At 40.6% G+C, this 23,996-nt stretch overlaps 1 protein-coding gene across 1 annotated transcript in view; it reads right to left on the bottom strand.

The window, feature by feature from the left end:
• Positions 1 to 23,996, bottom strand: part of gfod1 (glucose-fructose oxidoreductase domain containing 1) — a 48,546-nt gene that overhangs the window by 9,186 nt on the left and 15,364 nt on the right. The window lies entirely within an intron of this gene.

The raw sequence follows: 23,996 nt of genomic DNA, 5'->3' as shown, positions 1-23,996 counted from the left end.
CAGACGGTGCAGAAGAGATGAAGACGAGTGGAGAGAAAGAGCCCACAGACACTGTATGAAACCTAATTAAAATCACTTCCAGCACATCAAAAGGTCCACTGGTGCCAGCAACACCCAAACACAACAGAGAGAAGTTGGACATCAATGTCAGAGAGGCTGTAGCTCAGTTGGTCAGCACACTAATCAGAAGGTTGGTGGTTCAATCCCCAGCTCCTCCTGTCCACATGCCTAAGTGTCCTTGAGCAAGACACTGAACCCTAAAAAAATTGCTCCCGATGGTGTACCATCAGTGTGTTGTAAATCGCTTTGGATAAAAGCATCAGCTAAATGTAATGTGAGGAGAGACACACAGTAACTATTTTCTAGAAGGACAAAAACAGGAGCAGGCAATTAGATGACACAAAAATTATTAATAACTAGTTTAAACTGTTTGGATTTATTGATGTATTTTTCAATTTCAAGACAAATGATTGATTGGAAATGATAATAATTTGTTCTGGATAAAATACTTTAACAATGAATTGTCTGCTTCGGAATTATTTTGAGCTGGAGAATAATGAAAAGTAAAGAGTGTTATTGGAAATATGCAAATGTATGGCTCTTATGTGAACAGCCATATAAGGAATAAAGAAAGCTTTTCTGATTTTATCATGTCACTGACCTATTGTGATAAATACTGACACAGTGGCACTGTTGTCTAGGACACCTTTTTGCCCAAAACACATATATAATAAAAGTAATTCTAAGTCATTTTCCAGGCCATCCAGTTGGCCCTCATCATTATAACCTTTTCCCTTGTAAAACAGAAGAATACAAAACGATGGTTGGCCTGTTCCACGATAAAAAAACAAACTCTGATTAAGCCCACACGGTATCTGAGTATTTATCATGGTTCGGTTTAGTTTGATGAGAATTAGTAATTGTTCAGTTTGGAAAAAGGACCTCCACCCTTCCCTTACAAAAACAGCAGGCAGACACTTTCTTGAGTCAAATGAAGCAAACATTTGCTACCATAAACTACTGGTTAGACTGTTGTGGCGAAACCCATGAGTGTGCTGAATTTAGAAAAGGTGCTTTTTAAAACTTTTCAAAAGTTCAAAAACACAATTGTGCTGTAAGTCAGAATGCACTGGTAAATAATAAAATAAAAGAATTAATAATAGATAATAATAAAAATTAAAACTGCAAGCAGTGATGTGCGGGCCCTTGCATGCTGCACGTCGGGGATCCAGTGGGCCGGCTCCCCGATGCGCAGGACGCGACAGTCTGCATATTATCTCGTACCTTATTCTTCTTAAAAAAAATGTTGGCTTTTTTCGGCAGCATTAACATCTTCAAAAACTCGTGAAAGTTGCTGCCTAACGCATGTGCAAAGTTTCGTGAGGTTTGGAGCATCGTTCAACCTTAAACATCAAACTTAGCCACATCGCCCTGGCTATACTATTTACTATATACAAAAATTACTTTTTTTTAATAACTTTTTGGAGTATGACCTTTTTCTGAGCTGATGTATACCTCAAGTGGCGATCGAACCCAGTCATCCAAAATATGAAAAAAAAAGTCATACTATAGCATTAAAATTTTCTAATGGGATTATTATTTTGTATCAAGGTTTTTGTATTGTTGTTGACCTTTAGTTTGGTACCAGTATGACTGGATGTACAACGCGAACCCGAAACTGTGAGCACTCTGTGAACCGTGTGGCTTACCCTTAGAGCATATATGTCAAGCTCAAGGCCCGCGGGCCACATCCGGCCCAGCGTGCAATTATATCCGGCCCGCGAGATAATTTGATATAGATCTATTATTATGGCCCGGCGATATGAAGTGCTGATAATACACAAACTACAGATCCCATAATGCAGTGCTTCAGTTGCCTTTACGGACGCTCGGATACCCGGGAACTTTCCCACGTCAATCAAGTCAGCTTCTGTTGCGCTACAACTGGCTACAACCCTGTTGAAAAGTTATTGCGATGCTAGCCCCTCACAATGGCGAAGAGAAAAGTTGATTCTGAAAACAGAGCTTTTCAAAACCGATGGGAGGCTGAGTACATGTTTACTGACATTGCCGGTAAACCTGTGTGTCTCATTTGTGGAGCTAATGTGGCTGTAATTAAGGAATTTAATCTGCGACGGCACTGCGAGACAAAACATCAGGAGCTGCAAAACCTGAATGCAGAGGAGAAGATACAGAGAGTAGAAGAGTTAAAGAAGATTCTGAGATTTCAGCAGACGTTTTTCACCAGAGCAAAATCCCAAAGTGAAGCTGCTGTGAAAGCAAGTTTTATTGTGGCAGAGGAGATAGCCAAATCAGCCCGTCCATTTACCGAGGGAGAGTTTCTGAAGGGATGCATGATGAAGGTGTGCGATGTCTTGTGTCCAGAAAAAAAGCAGATGTTTGTAAATGTAAGCCTGAGTAGAAATACGGTTGCTGATCAAATTTGTGAGATGGCCACTGATTTAAAAACACAGTTGAGTGAAAGAAGCAAAGACTTTACTGCATTTTCTCTTGCTGTTGATGAAAGTACCGAAAGGGACGTGACCGCATAATCACTGACATGTACGATGCGGTGAAGGCATTTAAAGTGAAGCTGCTCTTATGGGAGACACATGCACCAGTCCAACTTGCCTCACTTCCCCTGTTGCCAAGTAATGTTGAACCAAGTCGGCGCAACGGTGTTCCCAAATACACACTTTGCTGACAAACTGAGCGCAATACGCGCTGAATTCGCACGGCACTTTGGTGACTTTGAAGCACGAAAAAAGAATTTCGAGCTGCTTCGCAACCCGTTTGCCGTCGAAGTGGAAACTGCTCCTGTACAGATTCAGATGGAGCTGATTGAGATGCAGTGTAATGAGACACTAATGGCAAAGTACGACACTGCAGGGCCCGCACAGTTTATTCGCTCCATTCCTGAAACAATGCCCCAGCTCCGTCTGCATGCTGCTCAAACCTTGTGCATGTTTGGTAGCACATATCTGTGTGAGAAGCTGTTCTCAGTGATGAAGATTAACAAAACAGCACACAGGAGTCGTCTCACCGACAAACACCTGCAGTCCATCCTGAGGATCTCCACAACACAGGAACTCACATCAAACCTAAACGATCTTATTGCCAAAAAAAGATGCCAAACATCCTGCTCTGACAAAATGGCATAAGAGCAAAGAAAAATGTTTTGATTTATTTTACTTAAAAGCACAATTTTTATTTATTTTTTTCAGGTTTTTTGCAGCATGTTCATATTTCTAACTTGTATAATTTTGATAGGATATATTTTTATGAAGAGCAAAATACTTTATTTTATTTAAAGTTTAAGTTTATTTATTCTGAAATAATATTCCTGTCTGTTTTATTCATATTTATGTTCAAACATGTAGTTTCAGTGTGTTCAATAAATGTTTATCCTGTTCGGCCCGCGACCTGAAGTTTGCCTTGAGTTTTGGCCCCCTGTGCAATTGAGTTTGACACCCCTGCCTTAGAGGGACTCGCCTTAGGGGGATTTAGTCCCCATGAACCATGTGGCTTACCCTTACAGGGACTCGCCTTAGAGGGACTCTCCCTCCGTGAACAATGTTACCCTCAGGGGGAGTTGCCCCCTTGTGAACCGCGAACCATGTGAAATACCTTGGCGGGGCTTGAACCCGTATCTTCATGAGGTTGTTCCCAGCTCAGTGTTGGCGTCGTAGATCGCTGGACTATCTTCGGCGCCGGAGAATGATTTGCGGCAGGAGAAACACAGAGTTTGCTCAGAGCTTCCAGCGACTCAGCCGACAGTCTGGTTAACTCAACAGGTAAAAGATTCTACCTCACCAAGGTTGCTATTAGTGGTTCAAATTCCACCTTGGCCTGTTGATAGTGATTCAACTTTTAGTGAAGTTGAAACGTGAAAAAGTTTTGCATACACTACACATAACAGGAATATCTTTAATATCATTGCAGACCCCCTTGAAAACATGTATATCTACTATCTAAAGAATGTCTGCGGCAATTTTGGTCACATTTGAATGAATATTTATGGGCGGGGGGTTGCAGAGTGCTATAGCATGACTTCTGGGTCACTTTTTGGCCGCCACGCCACGGGCAGTTTGATGAAAACTTATTATTTTGATAACTTTTAATCCCAAACATGTGCACCGACTCAATTTCAAGTCGGTCCGACAAAATCTGTAGGAGGAGTTCGTTAAAGTACAACGTGTGAATTGACAAAAATGGCGACTAAATTCAAAATGGCGGACTTCCTGTTGCGTTGACGTAATGGTGCGTTGGAACTTTTTTGTACATCTCGGTGTGATACATATGTCCACTGAATCTTGTGCATGTAGGTAAATGTAGCCGCCGGGGCATCTGTTTAGGGGGCGCTAGCAAGCCATTTAGCCATGCCCACTCACAACTCCACTAAAATAAGAAATTTTTCGCCATCGTGTACCAACTTTCATGAGTTTTTGAATATGATAAAGGCTCCAAAAATACAGTTGTTTATGGAGAATAATAATAACAGGGAATAATAATTCCAAAATGCCGGATTTTCTGTTTAGTTGAGGTCATGCTGCCGAGAGAGTTTTTTGTACATCTTGATGTGATACACATATCCAAAAATGTTTGTGCATGTAGGTGAAACAATGTGCTGGGGCTGCAGTTCAGGGAGCTCTAGCGAGCCGTTTGGCCACGCACACTCGCATAACACATATCACATGTATCGTCTCACCACGCCTGATGTATGTGCCACATTTCATGAGGTTTCAAGCATCCTTTGATCTGAAACATCAACTTTCTGTGTCACGGCGAAACATCAAACTTTGCTGCATCGCCACGGCGACGCCCTTTGACAAAGTCGAACAAAAATCTCAATATATCATCAACCACATGTTCAGGCTATTCTGACCCGACTTTAGGTTCATGTGATCAACCAGCTTGATGTAGTATGTGAAAGTATGAAAAGTGTCATTTCCAGTTGCCACCAGGGGGCACTGAGTGAATATTACCATACAGGTGTCTTCAGGGGGGGACTGTTATAATACATGTAACGTTTGGAGACGGTCGGTCCATGTACATAAGATTTACAGCAATTTGTAGTTTCATGGCGAGATGCTCAAAATGGCTGCCATGCCACGGGCACACCCATCGACGAAAACGAACTCTTTGAACAACTTTTAATCCCAAACATGTTAAGAGTATACAGACAAAATTTCAAGTCGGTCTGACAAAATCCCTAGGAGGAGTTAGTTAAAGTACATGTGTGAATCGCCAAAAATGGCGACTAAATTCAAAATAGCGGACTTCCTGTTGAGTTGACGTAATGGTGCATTGGAACTTTTTTGTACGTCTCGGTGTGATACACATGTCCACCGAATCTCGTGCATGTTGGTAAATGAAGCCGCCGGGGCATCTGTGCGTCTATTTTTCGCTGGGAGAGATTTTTGGATCAACTTTCATGAGTTTTTCAATATAATAAAGCCTCCAAAAATGCATTTAAACTTTCAGTATAAAAAGAATAATAATTTTACGAATAACAATAGGGCTTTCGCACCTTCGGTGCTCGAGCCCTAATAATGAATACCGGCTGGCTAAACTTATCAGCTGTTTCAGACTGTTGCTACTTCAAAAGAAATTAGTTTGACCAATGTTCAATGAACTCTAAATGCTATGGTCTCACACAGTATAGGGGTGTGAAAAGCAGCATGCCAGTTCTCCTCAAATCCTGACTGAGGGGCTGAGTGGAAGAACAGTTTTGGAAGTAAACTTTCCATGCTAATCTGCCATTAGCTCCAATTGGTCAGGCCAGGCCAGGAAATTAATCCCTCTGACCCAGTTCTGAGGAGCGCTGTGAGAGACCCCACAGCCCTGCAGACACACAAAGCCAAGCAACAACAGTTCACCCCCATCCAATTCTTATTGGCAGCAAAACACAAACAGATATGGGAAAGATGCACTGCCTTGGGTAAGGCCCTTCTGGCTAAATGCTAAATGCTCTTGACTTGTTTTTTTGGCATACATATTAAGCTCAATGTCTTTACAGAAGACAGCTTGGCTAGCTACTAAAATACACATACAAGTACATAAAGAAGGAAATAACTGAATTTAAGACTTTTTATGCAGTGTCATTGTAACTCATGACATGTCACCTCAGGCTCCAAGTCCGGCCTTGAAGAGAGTTTCTCTTCAGATCAGCAATGACCTTTTACTCCTCATGAACAAAGCTCTGAAAGGTTGCGACATGTCAGCCTGCTGAGTCATTGGAGCTACTCTGCCACAGCCTCGCTCAGACAGTGAGAGGATACATTGTGTGTGTGCCCAACAGATTATTAATGCACTTGAGCACAAGGTAGAATCATAGTAGCTACTGCCATAAACCAGCAGTTGAAATAATGTTTCATTTGGTAGAGCACAGCAGAGGGAAGCATAAATTATCAAAGATAGGAGTGAAAAACAGAGTACAGATATCCTAAAAGGAGGAAAAAAAGAGGGAATTACGACTGTAAAATGGAGCAAGATCATCTGTCAGAATGCCATGAAGACAGAGCCATTATCAGTCCAGCTACGACGAGAGTCTACTTCCAAAACTGATGTAATAGTTCCCCGGGAGGGAAAGTTGTTGCCCCAAGTTGAGCTAATAATTGAGGGTAAAGTAGAATAAGGGATCTAGAGATCTATTGGTATAATGTCAACAGTAATGCGGATCATGTAATGGACTTTCAGAGTGAAAAGGTTGATCAGTGTTCCAACCCTTACCCATGTCCACAAGCTTTGTGGACTGAATAAAAGAATAAGATTGTGTTTACTGGTGGCCGAAATCAGGTTTCTCTTCAGAGTGTCTGATTCTGAAGGTACAGTACACTTCGACTGATGTTTTTGGCGGATGGTTGAACAGTAACAATTATTGTTACTGTCCAAAACACACAGTACAACAATCTAAAGAAATCAGGTTTAATCAAACCAGTTCATCGCTTTAAATGCCTTCCACAAAAGATTGTCTGAAAGTGTGGGTGTTCAAATAAAACATGCCTTGCCCCCACATTGCTGCCATCCGACGTGTTTGGACAACATGCTGGACAAATTAGTGTGTTTCGCTCATTGAGACAGGGTGGTTCAAGCTAGACTACGTTGGCCCACCTGCTGCTAACAGTTTCAGTTTTTACGACGATTATGGAAACCCTGCTCGAATAAAGTTTCCTCAGCCACTGAAAAGACAGACCAATCAGTGACCCGTCGAAGTGGCTAACTGAGATGATATTATAGTAAAGAGTTTGTTTCGGAATGTAATTCCAACAATAGCAGCGGTAGTAGAGCTAGATACAGTTGTAGCAATGCTAGGAAATATCAAGGAATTGAGGCCAGACCAATAACAATGCCTAAATCTTTTTTTTTTTTACGGACATGGGGTTGCACTCTGCTCAGTCTGTGGGAGGTTTAATGTTGGTGTGTTGGTGGGTTGGTGAGTTACTCACATGGTGCTCAATGCCCATTAGTTAAAGGCAACTCCATAAGTGTCAGAATTAACACAAGATCTACACGCATTAAGATGAATGCAAACAATCCCCCCATGAAGTGTTCCAGACCCATGTATTCAGTGAGTGAATCTAACAGTTTCACTAATCTTGCACCAAATTTTAATATTGTGATGTGACAATATTGGCTGTTCCCTAGGTATTTTGTCCTGTCAACGCTGGGATTATGGATAAACTCCAGGGATCCCTGCAAGGGACATTTCCATTTCCTTACTGGAGCAGGTAGGGATCCTCCTACCGTCTACCTGCTGTCCACGTGATGGTTCTTGAAGGTGGTTCTCTCCTGGCCATATTTCTAGGTACTGGTGCCAGCAATAGGATGATAGAATGACCTGCCAAATTCTTTGGCATGATTTAAGACAGATTTTTCAAGCGACAGTAATGTGATCTGCAATGATTATACAGCCCACATTATTTAGACCAGTGTTAACAGATATACTGCAGCACTAGTGTAAGAACCTGATACTGTGGGCCGGGGTTAGAGAGTTAGATACTCTGGAACAGCAGAGTGAAGTGGAGCTTCACTCGCAGGTAAAGTTCCTGGCCCAGTGGGAGAGCAGTAATGGACCAGAAAAAAAATCTACAGCACAGCAGCTTAGTCCCTTAACATCAATAATTCAAATAGAGGACATATAGAGGATAGGGAGGCTGTGGCTCAGATGGTAGAGTGGGTTGCACACTAATCTGAAGGTTGGTGGTTCAATCCCAGCTCTTCCTGTCCACATGCCTAAGTGTCCTTGAGCAAGACACTGAACCCTAAGTTGCTCCCGATGGTATACTATTGGTGTGTGAATGTGCTCCTGATGGCAGCACCTTGCATGGTGATCTGTCTCATTATTGTGTCAATGGGAAAACCATGTTAAAGCGCTTTGAGACCGAAAGGTGATAAAGCGCTATACAAGTACTGACCAGTTTCCATTTACCATATCTAACCAAGAGACTTTGAAGACAGAGAGACCCTGCAGAAGAAGGACTACAGAAATCTGATAGATATCACAAAAGTATGACCACCAAACTATGGATAAAAAAAGGAAAATAATGGTGATGCCACAAAATAAAAAATAAATAAGGTGATTATAATCTTTGCATATTTTGATACGATAGAAGTCACCAAAAGTTCACTATTAAACTATTATTGCAGCAGGAATATGGAGCAGTAGATAAACTGTATTTGTACTGCACTGGAAATCTGACTGACATTTTGTAGAGCAGGTGGTATTGGACTGAAGGTCCTACTGTGCATCACATTTACTTTCTAAAATTTTAAAGAAGTGCTTCCCTCAGCATCATTGAATGGTGGCAGCCTGCTCACCTTTGAGTCCCTTCGGGTGCCTTTGATGTGCAGACACTTGACATCTTTTCAGACAGAATCAGCAAACCTCAAAGATGGAAATCACATCCTGTCATCTCAGACCTGGTTTATGTAGAAATGTGCTGTTGCTGTTTAGATAGAGAAGCAAAAGCACCATTCAACAGTGGTGGAGCATTTTTCTCATTTGACACAACTAATGTTTAATAATTTGCCAGCACATCGCACAAAACCGAAGTTAATTCCTTAATCTCATTGAAGGGAGAGGCAAAGAGTGGCATTGGAATTAATTGGATGAAAAAAATGACTCTGAAACCTCAGTGAATTTTCCATCTGCACCATGTTTACATCATTAATGCATTAAGTATAAGCCATTGTACAATAACTTTAAATAGTGAGACCAATGCCAGGTTTAGCAGCATTTTGTGTTGTTGCCTTAAGATTTGTCTGGAAAAAACACAAAACATGATCATTCACATAACCGGCTGCCAACAATTTCCATAGGCATTATTTCTTTAGATAAAAGCAGGTCCAATAAAAATGAAATTTTGGAAAATAAATCCAAACTTTTTCACTAATACAACCAGAGTTACAGTGTAATCACTCCTGCACAAAAGCATACACTGCTTCTTGAATTAAGTGTCAGTTATAAAAACAGCACGTGCGGCGATGATGTGTGTGGTGGTGGGGTGTGGTTTGGCTCAGCTGCAGAAGGGACTGATTGGGGGAGTGGTTCAGGGAATGGTGCCTGGAAGAGGCTTAATTGGTACAGCTGCAGGCAATTACCAATTTGTCTCTCTCCATATAAAAGCACTAGCAGGTCACCAGACGGTCTCTCACTCCGGAGGACACAGAGCAGCAGGCTGGCTGTGGACAGAGCGTGGGGCAAGTGCTCAAATGACTGACAGGAGAGCACAATGGATGTGAGATATCGGCTGTGTGGAATAAAACCCATTAACAAACCATACTTTGGCTGGTTGTTGTGCGTTCGGGCCGGAAGATCCCTTGGTGACTGCAAGATGTCTGTCACAATGTGCAATGATGTATTAGGTTTTCCGGGGTAAAGTGATGGCCATACCAGAAGGTTAGAATTTTCTCGGAATCTGTAATTTGCTGTGAATTGAAACACTGGGTATCAAATGCACATCTACACATTTACTGTATTCTTATCACCTTGATGGTGATAATTCAAATATTTCTGCTGAGGATGGTATGGAGCTACATGTGAGGAATTTATGTTTTTTTTTAATGATATCAGGTACTGCAGATGATTAAATCCCCAAATTCTTAGCAATTTTACATTGAGCAACATTATTCTTAAATTGTTGCATTATTTGCCTACACAGTCTTTCACAGAGGGGTGAACCTCTCCCCATCTTCACTGCAGAGAAACTCTGCCTCTCTGGGATGATCTTTTTTACAACCAATAATGTTACCGTTGTTACAATAATCTGTTGCCAGTTAACGTAATTAGTTGTGAGATGTTCCACTAGGTATTTTTTAGCATAACACAACTTTTCCAGTCTTTTATTGCCCGTTCCAACTTTGTTTTAAACATGTTGCTGGCATCAAATTCAAAATAAGCATATATTTTTTGTAAAATAATAAAGTTTCCCAATTTCAACATTGCTTTACACATGTTGTCTTGGGTCTATTTTCAATTAAATATGGCTTTACATGATTTGCAAATCATGGCATTCTATTTTTATTTACATTTTACAAAGCATCCCAACTTTTTTGGAAACGGTATATATTTGTATGTTTTTAACATTATACTATTTTGCTAAGACAACAGCAAGAGCGGGTTACACTTATTTTTTTGAAAAATACACAGCTACAGAGAAATGAACAAAGATATGAAGAGAGAGAGAGAGACGTGCAGAGACAAAGACAGGCCAAGAGAAAGCAGCTGCATCACTGCGAGAGAAGGCCAACTCTCTCCAGTCTAGTGCTCCTCTCGGCTCGCTGCCATGTACATCATCTGGGACTCGCTGTGCGGCTCATGGGGTCTCCTATTGGACACCGACACACTGACGCACCGATACACACACACACACACACTCCCGGCATGGCCCGAAAGGAAGGAGGGAGACAAGGCTTTGTGTGTGGCACAGGGAACGCCATCACTGCATGAGATGTCACACCTCCACTGATTGTGCACAGGGGTGGCAATGCTGAGGAAGGAAAAGCTGGAAGTGGCAGCTGTGCAGGAAGGTCAGGTTGGGTTTAAGTGCGGGGTGAGGCTGACGGGTTTGTTCTTGACAGCAAAGCAATGTCGGGTAGTACGTAATTACTCATTTGTTTTGCTGTACATTTTATTCTGATAGAAGGGAAACATGCCATGGCAACAGTATACAATCTGCTTGACTCTAGACCAAAGCAACGACAGTAGTTCTGACCATATCCGATGCCCTCAAAGAAACAATTCTTACATTTTTATGAATAGGACTGGAGGAAAAAACCCCTCCCTCCTTGTTGTTTCTTCAGGAAACAAATCACAAATATTCACAGCTGCGTATGACCGCGTGTTTCCTTGCTAAAACTGAAATCCATTTTTATGCAGCTCAGTGGCAACATCTGAAAAATGCTACAGAGGAAAACCAGGTGGATTAAGTAGGATGCTGAACGCATCATCGTAACAGCCTTCACAATAGGCCCTTTGCCTGAGGATGCCAGAAATAGAAAAGCTAGGGGAACCAGTCTGGAGTGATAACCATCTGCTGCGCTATACCAAGCACATGCTCCTGCAGGGCGAGGGTCAGGACACACTGAGGAGCTTTTTAGATTCCTACACACCGATGAAAATTATTTGTAATTGAACATGTTTCACATGCAAGATTAAATAGTATCATGTTGTATTTTAGTAAACACGGGTTTACTATATATCACCAAGGTCAGAGCATATTTAAACTGTCAGGGTTCAGAAAATACTACTATGGAATCTAGAAATAAATCATTTGAAACTTTTGACATTTTAAGTAATTTTAAGGTACAAATAAAAATGATTTTGGTCTTAAAATCTAAAATTTAATAAAATATTCCTTTTTTACATTGTAATTTAAATTATTTTCGGGTTTTAATTATATATGGCAATTGTAATTATGTTTGAACATTTTGGGAATAAATAATGTAAAAGATAGTTATTGACCCCAGTGTAAAACTCCTTTGCGTTTATGTGAACTAACATCGGTACTTGATTCATTACTATTACAATAGAGGGAATTTTTGTACAGATTTGTTGTGAATGTGCACTGTTCCAAAGTGGCCAACACAGAGCTCATCAGACTACATCTTATTCTAAATGCGACATATAATATGTGCAATGAAATGGTGAATATTGATGTGTGTGTGTGTGTGTGTGTGTGTGTGTGTGTGTGTGTGTGTGTGTGTGTGTGTGTGTGTGTGTGTGTGTGCATAATTACACAAGTGTATAATTCTGTGTGTGGCAGCACTGTGTCCAGACAAAGGAAAGCAAGCACACCTCAAAGATCATAATGCATCCTGGACCACTGAAGCACTGGAAAAGTAATTAGCTTTGTCTGTTGGAGCTAAAAAGGTCCTACAATCACACACAAACACACATGCAGTAAGGGTGTAATTAAACACCCTTTGCAAATGTTCAAAGAAAGACTCCTCATTCTTTAAAAAAAATGTACCCATTTTGTGGAGCCTGCTTGATAAAAAAAGACCTAAAAGTGAACATGAAATGACTTGAACAACATTATGTCTAAGAAAAAAAAATCATAAGTGATAAACAGAATTTCAACCTGAAAGGGCTTATTTATTCTGTCTTTGATATATTTCATATATATTTTTTGATGTCTCATAGATGTTAGAGTAGAAACCATTGGTTATAACATTGTAAAGTAGCTGTGTACAAACTGCCTTTGACAAAACATTGGGGTAGACACTCGGACAGACAGGTCAGGCTCATCTTACTCCTGATTATCTCAAATTAAATTTAGTTTAAAGCAATTATAAAGCAGGGAGAGGGTGGAAAAGAGAGACAGACATGGAGAACTATACATACTCATCACCTCTTGCTGGATGTAAATCAAGGGGAAACAAGCTTCCTGCTGACTAATTTGCCGTTACTGTGTGACTGGCATGCTTTCCCAGTCTGAAATTAGCATGTAAATGGCAGCTTTGATAGCAGTGATGAATGAACACAGCAATGTTTGCCTTTTTGCGACAGCTGAAGCAAATCCAGAGGCACAAACCACTATCACTTTGCAGGAACACACAGTCAAACGATGAGAAAAATTACATTTCATTCATTAAAGTATGAAATTTGATGGTCAGTCAACCTTCAATGGAAAGACAAGCTGGTGAAGGTAGAGAGCGCACAAACTTATGAACAGTGGTGCCACAATTTTAGAAGCACATCATCGTTTGAGCCTGAAGCAGTCTGTCCTGACAGTCTGGGAAGCTGATGTTAACATTAGCTTAGTATTCAAATATTCTAAGAAAAATCTAATAGTGCATGAATTTCTTCTCATTTAATTTGATTACTGATAGTATAACAGTAATGTAATATGCTGACAAATGCAAGCTAATATTAGTATTTTTTTTTTTCTAAACAAAAATGGGAGAGCTAATAAAGAAAGTAGCTTTAACAAAACCCTGGATGGACCTCAACAATAAACTCAATTATTCTGTCAGTCATCCTCGCTGAATAAATTCAGGAAGTTGGAACTGGGGACATTTGGGAAGAGTGTTTTCCTTTGTTTGTGTATAGAATTAATTTTGCAACACAGAGTTGCATAATTATGCAGGCAAAATATGCCAGCAGATGGACTACATCTAACACACTGATGGGAATGATAAAATAATAGCTGGTTACATTTGGGGTCTGTATTGTCTGTATTGCAGCTCCAGGTCCATTAGTGCACAGTAGAACTATGAATGATGACCAGCATTAGCCTCACTCAGTCGGCTTTACCCCTCCGCTAATGCCCTTGAATTGCAAGGAGTTTAGCATTCCTAAATGTGTTTAAGTGCTGCCATTAACCCCAGCACCAGAGTGGCTCCCTGGCTACTATGGAGATGAATAGTCACCAAAGAAGTGGCTTGCACTAATAGCACATGCACTATGGGCTTGCACTAAGCAGGCTGCCACATCAGCAGACTGAGCACACTCACACGGCAAAATATGTTAGCTCCATCAAGGACTGATACTATAGATGTAAGTTATCAAAATATTATTTTTTTACTTTGTAAACTGTTGTTGGTGATGATAACGTCGAGTGTTTTTTGCTATGGGTAGCTGCAGCAGTGGTAGTTGGTAAATGGCTGCTCCAATTAGTTTCAAAATGAACCTGAGGTTTACGCCCATTACGCAATGGCTGTGAAAGATGCACAGGTGCAGTGATATATTTTCTTTTTGTTAAGATGAATTAAAAGTGTAAGTTCACTAACAGTGAGCACAGGCTGGAATGATGAGCGTTTATCCCCAATTAAAAAAACTACAGCTTCCCCCACTGAGCAAAAAACTGCTGCTGCAATTTAAACACCCCTCTTGCCTAAAGGCAAAGGCAAATGTTAGTGTTAGTGTGAGATCAGACTTCCACCTGCATCTCCTGTGGTTCTCCAGGGTTTAACTGCTAGGCTGAACTGCTACCCCCTCCTCTCTAATCACTCTGACACAGACACACACACACACACACACACACACACACACACACACACACACACACACACACACACACACACACACACACACAATACAATGTATTCCAGTTCCCCTCATACATTGTACGGTAACACACACAACTGAGACAAATAAAACACGGTTGCCAATGACAGAGCTGTCAGCCACCTCAGACACACCCTGTGAAATTTGCATTTTACTGTCAGAGCAGCCTTTATTTGCCTTTGTCAGTGATAGGTCAGGCAGAAAAGACTATCTAGACACACTTCATGTTTTTGCTCATGTAACTGCCAAACTAAGGTGATTCAAAGAGCAGTTCAGCTCACTTTAATAAATGGCTGGGGTGGGCATGTATTCCCTGCTTAGTCCTGTGTATGTGTCCCATCTCATTAATTACAGATGGCGAAATGAACATCAGAGCAAGCTCCTTTGAAGAGGGCAGAAATGAACAGAACCCGACAGTGTGGTGAGACATTCACCACAACACTGCGCACACATCTGAGGAGTAAACCTGGAGTGAACAAGACCGACTGAGACTGCCAGCTGGCATCAATAATATATATGTAATTGATTCTTTGTCCTACAGAAACTGCTACGAATGTTATGGTGACAGAGTTTGGCCACAGTAACTTACATTAAAAGTAGCAAGAAGGAAGGCTGTAAATAATAGATGACATAATCTGATGAGTTTACAATACATAAATGAAAGTGTATGCTATATCTGCCCGTGTAAAGCTCCAAAACTGATATGGCAAAAAAAGAAGTCGAGATGGAAAGAAAAATGGTTGAAAGCCACTCTTGTAAATTCACCATACACAGTATTTTTAAAAACTTTTGAAAACAATTTTTTTTTTCTCACCCTTTTTGATTGAAATGTGGTATATCCCTGAAATAAATGAACATGCAAATATTGAATAATGGGTGTAGTTTTGTCTTTGCTGCCGGAAGGTGTCTTGCTGCATTTTAAATGGCTAGAGATACAGTGATCAGCACTGAGGCTCCATGCTCACTGCTATACTATCCCACCTGCACTTATCATCATCATCTTCTCCACAGTCTGCTATGGGTGTGAATACAGAAGCTATAACAAAAAAAAAGTGCCGTTTCAGTGGATCTCAATAAGAGGTGGCTATTTGGGAAAAGTAAGGCTTTGACAAAACGAGACGTGAACTTGACCCCTCTTTTCTGGCGGTTTCTGTCAGGCCATGAAGGGAATCTTTGTGTCAGATGAAGGAGGTGATGGGAAGAAGCAGGGAATGCTAATGAGCAGCAGTGAGCTCACAGTTATCACTTTAAAGTAATTTATTTCAAGACACAGCCATATGCGCTAATACACAAATACACACTGCTCTAGTAAGGAGCACATGAATCACAGCACATGATCATTAATAACTTGACTTCTAAACTTATTACCTACATACCTATGGTCTGGCAGAGGGTACAAGGAGTAGAATAGATCAGAGTAATTCCATGTTGAACTGAATTAAACCATTTCAAGTTTCAAGAGCAAAACAACGTTCAGCCTGGAAATTTAGCATGCTGAGAAAATCAACATATCAACACATGCGAGGGAGAAAAAAAACAGCTGTACCATGAATGTCGAGCGTTCATTAATAACCTTTATTGCCCTGAGGCGCATGGGCAGCCGAGTGACTTGAGGCACAAACTAATGGATGGAGACATCTTCACTGAATTGCATTCACTACAAAGGGAAGACACTCCTCTTGAGCAGCTGTGTGCCTCTGAGGCTCCGCCTGTCATGGCCGCTCTGGAGAGGGAGTTGGGGACATATAAACTTCCCTCTTTTAATTCAGTGGGGGAAAAAAAGGACGAAGGGAGGAGAGAAAACACGCTGATGCACCATGAATCTGGACTGTTGTCATGGTGATGACCCCGACACCCTTGCTTTTATGTCTGCCACCGAGGTCAAAAGTGGAAAAGAATAACAGAAGGAGAGGAGGGGATAAAGGAAAATGGAGGACAGATTGAAGTTGGTGACAGAATAGTTAATGATAAAGAGCAGCATTTTCAGCATCAACATTTGCTGATCATTTTCTTAATCAATTGATCCTTTGATTTGTAAAAATTCAGAGAAATGCCGTCAGAATTACCCAAAGCCTAAAAATGTATATGCAGTCCAAGCAAAACAAATTAAAACAAAACTAAATAATTCAAATAATTCAAATGAAATCCAAATGTTTTGCATGACATTTTTAATTAAACTAGACAGTTTTCAAAGTAGTTTATTATCAATTGACTAATATAATCATTGTTTTAGTTCTACATGTATTGTCTGAGGTAGTAACGATACAAAGTATAATGTTTCCACGTATATTGTATCGAAATGAAAATGCAGTATAGCTTGATAAGAAGTACAGTGGTGTGAAAAAGTGTTTGCCCCTTCCTGATTTCCAATTCTTTTGCATGTCTGTCACACTTAAATGTTTCAGATCATCAAAATTTTTTAAATATTAGTCAAAGATAACACAAGTAAACACAAAATGCAGTTTTTATTATTAAGGGAGAAAAAAAAATCCAAACCCACATGGCCCTGTGTGAAAAAGTGTTTGCCCCCTAAACCTAATAACTGGTTGGGCCACCCTTAGCAGCAACAACTGCAATCAAGCATTTGCGATAACTTGCAATGAGTCTTTTACAGCTGTGGAGGAATGTTGGCCCACTCATCTTTGCAGAGTTGTTGTAATTCAGTCACATTGGAGGGTTTTCCAGCATCAACCGCCTTTTTAAGGTCATGCCACAGCATCTCAATAGGATTCAGGTCAGGACTTTGACTAGGCCACTCCAAAGTCTTCATTTTGTTTTTCTTCAGCCATTCAGAGGTGGATTTGCTGGTGTGTTTTGGATCATTGTCCTGCTGCAGAACCCAAGTTGGCTTCAGCGTGAGGTCACGAACAGATGGCCGGACATTCTCCTTCAGGATTTTTTGGGAGACAGTAGAATTCATGATTCCATTTATCACAGCAAGTCTTCCAGGTCCTGAAGCAGCAAAACAGCCCCAGATCATCACACTACCACCACCGTATTTTACTGTTGGTATGATGTTCTTTTTCTGAAATGCGGTGTTACTTTTACGCCAGATGTAATGGGACACACACCTTCCAAAAAGTTCAACTTTTGTCTCGTCAGTCCACAGAGTATTTTCCCAAAAGTCTTGGGGATCATCAAGATGTTTTCTGGCAAAAATGAGATGAGCCTTAATGTTCTTTTTGCTCAGCGGTGGTTTTCGTCTTGGAACTCTGCCATGCAGCCATTTTTGCCCAGTCTCTTTCTTATGGTGGAGTCACGAACACTGACCTTAACTGAGGCAAGTGAGGCCTGCAGTTCTTTGGATGTTGTCGTGGGGTCTTTTGTGACCTCTCGGATGAGTCGTCGCTGCGCTCTTGGGGTAATTTTGGTCGGCTGGCCACTCCTGGGAAGGTTCACCACTGCTCCATGTTTTCTCCATTTGTGGATAATAGCTCTCACTGTGGTTCGCTGGAGTCCCAAATATTTAGAAATGGCTTTATAACCTTTTCCAGACCGATAGATCTCAATTACTTTCTTTCTCATTTGTTCCTGAATTTCTTTGGATCTCGGCATGATGTCTAGCTTTTGAGGATCTTTTGGTCTACTTCACTTTGTCAGGCAGAATAGGTTTAAGTGATTTTTTGATTGAGAACAGGTGTGGCAGTAATCAGGCCTGGGTGTGGCTAGAGAAATTGAACTCAGGTGTGATAAACCACAGTTAAGTTATGTTTTAACAGGAGGGGGCAAACACTTTTTCACACAGGGCCATGTGGGTTTGGATTTTTGTTCTCCCTTAATAATAAAAACCTTCATTTAAAAACTGCATTTTGTGTTTACTTGTGTTATCTTTGACTAATATTTAAATTTGTTTGATGATCTGAAACATTTAAGTGTGACAGACATGCAAAAAAATTGGAAATCAGGAAGGGGGCAAACACTTTTTCACACCACTGTAGAGCATTTGTGGTGAAGAAATAAACGTACATGCTCTGAAAATAAAGTAAAATAGACAGACTTGAATCAGCCTTGTCTACCTGATTAACTGGTTGTGTTGAATGTTAAACATGGCAGTGTGTCAAAACGTGTATCGATAAAGTTTACAGAAAATGTTGACTTCCTGAGCTCCATTTTATCCTTGTGTTGAAGATGATGAGGTTGTTGTCACTTTTCTACATTCTGACAGCATAAATGTTCCCTTTGTTTGTCTCAGTCGGTCTTGTTCACTCCAGGTTTACTTCTCAGATGTGTGCGCAGTGTTTTGGTGAATGTCTCACACATTGTAGGGCTCTGTTCATTTCTGCCCTCTTCAAAAAAAGGGAACTTTCCCAATTCCCATGCAAATCTGACACTATTTACTGTAGCTAGAAATTCATCCTGATGTTATAAGTGGTATTTTGCTATTTTCTGAAATTTTAAAATTAAATCATTATTAGCTACTTTTAATTAAATTGTTGACTGTATTTCATATTAATGCTGCCTTTTTTTTATTTTTTACTTTTTAAACAGATTTTACAGCGTATTAGCAGGCTAGAATGATCAGTTGGTGCGGTCAGTATATTTAATAGTTACACCTGGCAGTAAATGGGAGCGGGAATTAAATATTACAAAACAACTAATTTCAACAGCCTTTGCAGCCTTTTTTAATTCAGGTATGTGTAAAATTACAATATATAACTGAACTTAAAAAGTGCTCGTGAAAGAGGCTACTGGTCATTTTACAAAAGACACAATTTCACAGTTCACCCATCATTCTGACAAACATATCACATAAAATGTCAAATGTATTCTTTGAGGTCACTGATATCGTAGCTGAAGGGAAACAGTGTTTCCTGTCTCTATAAACAATCTTTGTTTGAAACAGCTCAGTTACTATGACTGTTGATACATGACACATGGCCTGCAGTCCAAGGCTCTGAATCACTAACATGAGAACATGTTAGGAGTCAGTCTGGTTTTTAGTTCTGTTTCTCGAAGCCTCAGTTCATCTTTAAATCTGAATTGTTGTTTTAATAACTCGGTCACTAATGTGACACACTGTTTGTTGTGTCTGTAGCTGCATGTTATTGTTATGTGAGTAATAAATTCAGTCAATCAAACGTTTTAATTTACTGAAGTGATCAGAGCTCATGATTAAGAAGATATGGACCTGTTAGCCTCAAACTGTCCATCAAACTCAACACTTCACTCATTAAATATGAACATCACCAGAACACACATAGTCTGCCATTGTTATCTGTTTTCTCTCCTGCTTCCGTGATACTGTGAACATTTTCCTGACCAAAGGACGGGTCACTGTGAAAACAGCCGAGGATTCTGGGTCGTCCAGAGGACTCGGGGTCTCTAAAGATAAATATAGTTTAACTTCTTTTGTTTTAATGTAAGTCGTATTTCTTATTTTGTGACTTCCGCAAACACGCTTGTTATATTTGGATGTTGAGTCTCAGACACCGTCAACATCACAAAGCACAATAAATCCTGAGTTTTATGTAACAAATGATGTTACATAAACCAAACAAAATGACCTCCATCAAGTATTGATACGTTCCTGCCTTTTGAAACTATTTGGCATGTTGAAATACTGCCTTTCATAACTTTTCTTGCCTATTTGTTTCTACCATAATTGGATTTGGTCTTCTGGCTGCTTTGGAGGATATAACTGACTTTGGCTGGGGACCAGCAGATAGGGCACCAATACAAAACTTAATTTATGTGTGACTCTTCAGGGGTTATGAGATACACAAGGTGAAAAAAGTAAAGCACTTCTGCAATTACGGACAACCAAATGAAAAAAATATCTACACAAATAGACAGTGCAGTCAGTGTCAGGGACTGCAGAACTCAAACAACAATGACACCAGCTGGTAGGAATAATGCTTGAGAAAGATTGTGAAATGAAGTCTGAACTGCTTCATTGTAAACTCATCAAAGACTCCTCAGAGATCCAGATGTGCTTTGGTATGTAGCCACCACTAAAGCACACACTTACACAATGACACATCTGTCATTCTAAGAACTTCACTGGGGTTGTGGCTGCCTGTACGGATTTGAATAACTCTGTGTGTACAGTATTTTCTGTATGCAAAATCCCCTTTTTGCATGATTTCATGTTTATCTGATCTCAACGCTCTTTATCATACAGTAACAGAAGACAGTGCTTCTATGCCACATTGACTGACCTCAGTTTCATTTCTAGGCATCTCATAATTTCTCAACTGTTTATTTCTGAGCAGAAAATTAAATTTAGACTGCCACTGTCTCCTTTCTCCCAGCAGCATCGCGCTCAATAGAAGAGGGCAGAAGAAGGACTCTGGGCTGGTTGGCAGGTTTACTGAGATATTATCCCTCTGTAAAGAATGAGTTTGGAGATTATACAGAGCCATGTTCTCTCCAACACAAACAACAGAGGATGCATCTGCCCACTACTCATGTGCAATAGTCCCAGCTACCATACACCATGCAAGATTCAATTTTGGTATAGATCTCTATGAAGACATACAGGGGCAAAATCTGGCAAACTTGCTCAGATGACAAGAATTCAAAAAGCTGCTCAGGGCTAAAAGCGTTAACCAAGAAATAAGTCCAGCAGCTGACTCCACACCCCCACCCCCTTTAATGTAAATTGTAATTTTTACACTAAATTACAAAATGGAATGCACTGTTAATTAGTGATCTTTTGGGGTGGTTTTTACATCCTTTCATTTTTCATTTCACCACTATGCTAAGCTAAGCTAACCATTTCCAATTTGGCATTTAAAGGTTCAAAGGTAAAAGGCTTTAAGGCCAGCCACAGCATTTCTATGGTCTTATAGCTTTTTAGCTCTACGAAAAAATGGCCAATCGCTGTTGTCTTCCATATAAGAGGTTGAACAGTCGGTCGTGCTGATTGTGGACATATGACATGAGTGTGAGTGGGTGACATCACAAAGTTACTGAGGTCTAAATGGCACATTTGGCTGTGAGCATTTCTCCATGGACTGGACTGAGCATTTTGATTCTTTCATAGTTTTTAGATAGCACCTATAGACTTCTATATGAAAAAAAAAAAAAAAATTAATTAAAAAAAATTAAACTGCAAGCAGTGATATATGGGCCCTTGCACTCCCGTGCGCCGCCTCCCCGAAGCCATCTCCCCGACGTGCAGTGCGCGAGGGACCGCGTATCCCCGCTTAAAGTTTCTATTTTTGTCTCGTTTCCTGTCTCCAGCAGGGGGCGCTGGCGAGCCGTTTGGCCACGCCCACTCGTAAAACACATTTCAAATGTATCGTCTCACCACGCCGGATGTATGTGACACGTTTCGTGAGGTTTCAAGCATCCTTTGTCCTTAAACATCAACTTCCTGTGTCACGGCGAGACATCAAACTTTGCCGCATCGTCACGGCGATGCCCATTGACAAAGTCGAACAAATGTCTCAATATATCATCAACTACATGTTTAGGTTATTGTGACCCAACTTTAGGTTCATGTGATCAAGCAGCTCGATGTAGAATGTGAAAGTATGAAAAGTGTCATTTCCAGTGGCCAACAGGGGACGCAATGAGCGAATATTACACCACAGGGGTCTTCAGAGTGGGGCTGTTATCATACCTGTGATGTTTGGAGAAGGTCGGTCCATGTACATAAGATTTAAAGCAACTCATAGTTTCATGGCGAGACACTCAAAATGGCCACCACACTACGGGCACACACATCGATGAAAACAAATTATTTTGATAAGTTTTAATCCCAAACATGTTATCTATCCATAGAAACTAAATTCAAGTCGGTCCGACAAAATCCCTCGGAGGAGTTCCACAAAGTACAACGTGTCAGAATCGGCCAAAATGGCGACTAAATTCAAAATGGTGGACTTCCTGTCGAGTTGACGTAATAGTGCAATGTAACTTTTTTGTGTGTCTAGGTGTGATACACGTGTCCACCGGATTTCGTGAATTTAGGTAAATGTGGCCGCCGGGGCATCTCTTTAGAGGGCGCTCTCGAGCCGTTTGGCCGTGCCCACTCGCGACTCCACTAGAATACAAAATTTTTCACCGGGAGACATATGTGTATCCACTTTCATGAGTTTTTGAATATGATAAAGCCTCCAAAAAGGCAAATCACTTTACGTAAGAATAAGAACGTCTAACGTCCAAGAACAACTAAGAACATTTTTACGAAAAACAATAGGGCTTCGCACCACTGGTGCTCGGGCCCTAACTATCCCTTTATATACTAGAGATTTAAATATAGTTGGCTGCATCAAGTACAGAATTTGATCATTTCATTCCTACTGGGAGATGAACCTACTTCTCTGCTGTTGTGATCCTGATTCAGTTTCTCTGTAACTAGTTGAGTTAGGGGAGGACTGCAGGAATATACTTAGCCCTGTCCATTGGTATGACTGAGTCATGCATGAGGACAAGCTAGACGTTTTTTGTGTCAAGAATAACAAGCATGGAAAGAAATGTGAGTTACACAGTAGTATAAACCTGAAAGTAGAAGGGAATTTTTTGCTATGGAGAGGTTGGTTATTGATATCAGGAAACAAAACTTAATCTGTTTATATGTATGTACCCATCTTTCCACCCTTCTATCTTTTGAGCAGTAGATTATATTTCGTGCGTCTTGAGATGGTGAAACGTCATATTCGTTAGCAGATAGCAATCAAGAAGAATCCTAAATGTCACACAAACACATTAGTTTCCACCCGCCCCATGCACAACAGGAAGTGAAACAGACTTCATTGCGGTATACCAAAGTATCACTTCCTGTTGGGGATATTTGACTGTAAAGCTGCATAACGCCTGCAGTTTGAGTTTGACAGCTCATATTAAATTTCCATCTTTACATTTTTTATCATTCAAGTGTAATCTGAAAAAGCACATGCCAGACTTAAAAAAATAAGCTGAAAACATGCAGTAGTAACAACATCAGTCCCAGAGGAAGAAGAGGCCACTCAATCAGAGGCTCTGACTGACAGTCCTGCCGCCTCCCTGCTCTCATATCTGCAGCCGCCTCTTGTCCCCAGTCCCTGAAGGCCAATTAAGAAACACAGAGGCCTATTCCTGAACACTGGCACATAAAGGACATTTGAGCAAGGCTATAAAGGAACAGCTTCACATTGGGAATACAGAGCCTAAGTTGAAGGCAGTCAATAAAGAGATGAACTTTATGACACAGTCAGCACACAAGCCAGCAACACATCACAGAGAATGATCAGAAGTGTGGCAGAGGAGGAGAGGGCACCACATATGTGTTTGTGCAAGATGAAAACATTTCACAAGTGATTTCACAACACCACAGCTCATTGCAAAGGTGTCTCTGTTTTGGCATGCCACAGTTAGTTCAGCCAGCTACATGCAGGCAAACAGTAACAGGGAGTGTTGTAACAGCCTCATCAGTGAGGCATTACAGAGTGGAACAGTATTAATGCACCCAAGTTAATGCAGCTGCATGTTATAACTGGGTACTTTATGATTGCTAAACTGCAAAATAACTTCGTGGAAGTTTTCTGTAGCTTTTAGC

Source organism: Embiotoca jacksoni, unplaced genomic scaffold (genome assembly GCF_022577435.1).
Source record: "Embiotoca jacksoni isolate LCO1_2020_lvr unplaced genomic scaffold, fEmbJac1.0.p SCAF_17, whole genome shotgun sequence".
Taxonomy (NCBI): domain Eukaryota; kingdom Metazoa; phylum Chordata; class Actinopteri; family Embiotocidae; genus Embiotoca; species Embiotoca jacksoni.
The sequence above is the reverse complement of the archived record's forward strand: the minus strand, read 5'-3'. Positions and strand labels throughout refer to the sequence as shown.